Raw genomic sequence first — 4,814 nt, forward strand, 5'->3', positions numbered from 1 at the left:
TGTTAATGAGGGGCTTCATCTCCTTCCTCCTGGCCACCGTGACCCTCGACAGGTCGCTGTATATCTGGATTCTGTTATTTTCTATGTGGAGGTCTCCTGCTTTTCTGCTCGCGGATATGATTCTTTCTTTGGCGGAGTACATGTGAAATTTAATAATCACATCTCTGCGACGGTTTGGATCAGAGGATTTCGGGCCTAGCGCTCGGTGAGCTCTGTCCATTTGTATATCGTGCTCCGTCAAGTCTGGGACCAGGGACCGAAACAGCTTGTGCAGGTAAGGTTGGAGGAGCTCAGGTGTGACTTCTTCCGGTATATTTCTTATCCGGAGGTTCTGCCTGCGGTCCCTGTTTTCTTGGTCCTCGAGGGAGTCTTTTAACTCTTCAATGACCTGTCCCAGTCTGATCACCTCTGTGCTATTTTGCGATCCTATTACATCTCTGTTCTTGTGCTCTAGCTTGTCAGTGCGCTTCGTGAGGCCGTTGATATCTGCCCTGGCAGCATTCACGTCTTCCTGGACTCCTCTTTGGAGGAAAAGGGCATCGAAGTATTGTTTATTTAGGCCGAATTCCGTCAGTTCTCGGCTGTCTGTGTCTGGCGCCCGATCCACATTTGAGGCCTGCATGGCCTCCTCTGCACCGTCTTGCGAATCACAGCTCGGCTCTGGCAAGTGCTGCGCGTGGGTAAAGTACTTGGTGACCCCTTGATTCTGGGTCGCTTTTCCTTTTGAAGGCATCGTCCCGTTCTTGTATACTTTGGGGGTGTTTGAGATTTTTTGGTGGCGGTGGGTGCGTAAATGATCGGGTTAGCGGCGAGGGTTTTCGGAAGCCCTACAACCCGACCATGCTCTGAGATGTCACCGGAAGTCCTCCCCGAATGAATATTTTATTGAAATAAAGTAATTTTATTGAATGGTTGTCTGGGTTTTTTCTGGAGTTATGGGGAGAGGGGGAGGGGGGCAGAGGGGAGACAGGTCACAGCCTCTCCTGTCCAGCACCTCCCCTCCTCGCACTGCTGAGGGACGGCTCCTTTGGGGATGAAGGGGAGACTCGTGGCTCCTGTGCCGCACCCTGCCGCAGAGGGTCAGGCCAGCTGACCAAGGGGATGTTTGCAGGGGGGGGGGGGATGCAGAGATCTGCTTGCGTTATTTACCCCTGAGGTTTCCACACCCCTCCCAGTGAGCTTGTGTAGAGGGGAGGGGAGGAGAGGGGGTCGTTATTATGCTGCTGCTGTGGCCCCGATTCCCCCCTAACCTTTTCAGGGCCTCAGAGCGCTGCAGGGGCAAGATGGCCGCCTGCTCTTCTCCAGCTCCCCACGTGGCCGCTCTTACAGAGCCCTCGGTGATCGGGCCCTCTCGCTGCTGCAGGTGGCTCCCGCAGCACACCGCCGGGACCCCACACCAGCTGCAGCCCTCCCGCAGCACGGGGCAGGGCTGGATGCCTCCGAAGGCTTACCGGTGGGGAGATCTCCTGCGTGGCGCTCGCCTCACTCCTGAGGGGGGGTCTGGGTCTCCGGTGCTATTACGCGCATCCGCGCTCGCTGCTCGCAACCCGAGCACCGGTGAGTAGGTAAGTGTTGTGCCTGTGGCCTCGGGGGGTGGAAGACCGGCGCCACGGGTTATATTGGCTGCCTCCGCTTCTCTCCGCTCTCCTACAGACTAGCGGTAGCCATTTTGTTACGGCTCTAATAGCCTGCGCACCTCTGTCTGAGCCGGCCGGTCTCCCTGCTGCTGCAGTCACTCTAATCGGTGCCCCTGCGCTCTCCAACCCCAGAGGACAGCACAGCTTACCCCAATTCCTGCACAGGCTGCTGTGGGGTTGCTCTCTCCACTCTGCTTCTTGTTTTTAAGCAAGCGCAGCGGCCACTTTAGATTTTTGGCGGCCTGCCAGGGAAGCCTCCGAAAACCATTGTTTTGTCTCTGGGCTCTACTTTGTCTGGTTTGCAGCCCGTATGTAGCCCTGCACGTTTAAAGGGGGTCTTCCCCCAGTAGTATATTCAATCCTGGGGGAAAATATCTGTTTTTGGCCCCCTTTCACACTTTATTGGGGATCTTTAGGACGGAGCTCCTTTGCCACACGTCTTCCCTGCTTCATGTCTTGGCCACGCCCCGACTTCATGACAGTTTTTAACATTACTGGGTGAGTATGTTTGAGGGCCTATTAGAGTCAGCTGTGTATAAGTAGTAGTTAACAGCAAACAAGGCCTCTTTAGAGCCATGAAGGCCTGTACTGTTAAATAATAAAATACATATATTTAATATAGTGGTAAACTAAAGCCATTGATGTGTGTAAGTAGGCCTTGTTGAAATCATTGTGAAAGTTTCATACAGGTGAGTGAAGTATTGCCTTCCTAATATTATTGCCATAATTTATACAAGTGTCCTAACATGTATATGTCATTAACACAAGGCCTGTTTGCTGACAACACTGGGATACAGAAATATACTGCACCGACACACTTTATTCGAGCAAATACCCAGTATGTACCTGGCAGATACCTGGAATGCGCCGCTCCTCACCTCTGACAAGCCCCGTTGCGTTTGCCTTCCCAGCCTGGGTTTATGCCTGGCTGACGGGCGGCTGATCTGTTAAATGATAATGATTAGGATTTAATAGGCTGCAATGCTTCGTGTGTCTACCAGATGGCATAAATTCATGAATTGTAATGCAGTATATATATATATACTGTGCAGTATTGCAGCCAGCGGGAATAAAATGCTTCAATCCCTGCATGGAAAATACCTCAATGCACTCGGGCAGAAAACAGTCACAAACCTCAATACACCCGGGTATACCCGAATTCGTGGGACTAGCCGAGCTCGAATAAAGTGTGTCGCCAGTGTATATATATATATCTCACACACACTGTATGTGTGTACATATATCCCTAGACACTTCAGAAATATTAATACACACTAACAGATATGTTATTCTAACCACTACTCATACATGATGACATGTCAACATTATGCATTAGGAAAGAAGCTGAAGGTAAGTAATGTGTTACAGAGTTAATACTCCAGAAAGTTCAACTTTAAGATGTATGCTGTTATATAGATAGTTACTTAAAGTTGGATGCCAATAATATTGGCATGCAATGTATATGTACATTACCAAACAAACACACATACATAAAATGTTTAACAGGTAAGTGAATGTCAGCTTCTATAAACATGGCAACTGTGTAATGTTCTACCATTAATCAACTGATGATTAATACATAAATATATGTAATAAATGAAGCATTAATTCAGGCACTGAACATTTCAAAACCTTCATGTGTACAAGGACATACTTGAATGTTTTGAAGCATCTGGACTTAATCATACATACAGTATTCATTACATTTTCTGCATTAAACACCACCAGGCCAAATACAGATTTAGTGAATGTAATCATTTTTTATTGTTTATCCTTTTGAGACCGAGTCACAGGCCTGCTTGTTGGCTGTTGTGTTAGCCTTTTCCATTTGGTAACTACTTTGCCCTTAACTGTGCGACTTGTACTGGCCTGTGACAGTTCAGGGGCAGTGGGTGTGGGCTGTGACACTTCAGGGGCAGTGGGTGTGGGCTGTGACACTTCAGGGGCAGTGGGTGTGGGCTGTGACACTTCAGGGGCAGTGGGTGTGGGCTGTGACACTTCAGGGCCACTGGGTGTGGGCTATGACACTTCAGGGCCACTGGGTGTGGGTTGTGGCAGTGGTGAACGAGTTGATACACATTGCACGACTGATGGTGGAGCCGTTTCCTGTTTTGGTGTTTTAATCTTTTTCCAAAAACTGGTTATTAGTAATTGTTTGCCTAACTTTCTTTTTCGTGTCTCAGTAGTAGGTGTACGTTCCTGATTTTGACCAGATGTAAGCGGTTGGATGTTGACAGGGACCTGCACAGAACTTGCACCTACTGTACCGGTATCATCCAGAACTGGGGAATGAAGAACTGATGACTCGGGAGAAAAACTTTCACCATGTAAAGATCCATCCTCAGATGGGGTACAGTGGAATTGTTGTTCTCTTGCAGTAATTCTCAACTGATTATCTTGGCTTAGATTCACAACTATTGCTTGTAATGTCCTGGTTACATTTTGTATTTCTTTAGGAACTTGGATGAAGACTCTTTCTAGTTGTGACATTTGTGATATTGTCCTTTCCTGCGGTGATATCATCCTTTCCTGCTGTGATATCATCCTTTCCTGCTGTGATATCATCCTTTCAAGCACTGACATCATTTCTGAGTGTCGACGATTTTCTTCAACCACGATTCGTTCTTCAGAAGCTGCAATAGCTGAGTATGTGTCACGAGCAGGAGGACTTGAATGCTGTATTACTCGTGGAGTGGGAACATCTTCATGGTCATTTGATTGAATTAGTCCTTCATTGGCAACATCAGCTTCTACAAATAAATGAAGACATTATGAACTGCCATGGAACTTTCAGTTGTTTGTCAATATAATGAGAGTTGTTCTCACAGTGTAACACATAAGATGTTTCAATAAGTTTTCTGTTGTGTCTAATTAAAATGTAGTTTGAAGTAACAATTATGTTTCGACTCAGTGTGAAAGAAGAATGAATGAAAGGCTGTTGTAACCTCACAAATCATAGCTGATAGTTCACATCACACACAATACATGTTGTCATTACAAACTACATTTTCTGTGACAATAACTGATGTGAAGTTAATTCCATGTGAAAGGCATGTAGTTAGCATGGCAACATAACATCTAGAAATGTACACATTAGATGTCCTGCACCTCATACACTCAGCTTCCAGCCTTGACGAGGTGCTGGATGAGCCAGGTGATGAGACTTGTTCAGTGTGA

The 4,814-nt window shown here is 47.1% G+C and overlaps 1 long non-coding RNA gene across 1 annotated transcript; it reads left to right on the forward strand.

The window, feature by feature from the left end:
* The first annotated feature begins 3,630 nt into the window (after positions 1–3,630).
* On the forward strand, positions 3,631–4,532 carry LOC142466252 (uncharacterized). The gene is made up of 2 exons (XR_012788111.1): positions 3,631–3,987; positions 4,094–4,532. It is a non-coding gene; the product is annotated as an uncharacterized LOC142466252 (long non-coding RNA).
* The last annotated feature ends 282 nt before the right edge of the window (positions 4,533–4,814 follow it).

The sequence above is a fragment of the Ascaphus truei genome, chromosome 14 (genome assembly GCF_040206685.1).
Source record: "Ascaphus truei isolate aAscTru1 chromosome 14, aAscTru1.hap1, whole genome shotgun sequence".
In the NCBI taxonomy this organism is placed as follows: domain Eukaryota; kingdom Metazoa; phylum Chordata; class Amphibia; order Anura; family Ascaphidae; genus Ascaphus; species Ascaphus truei.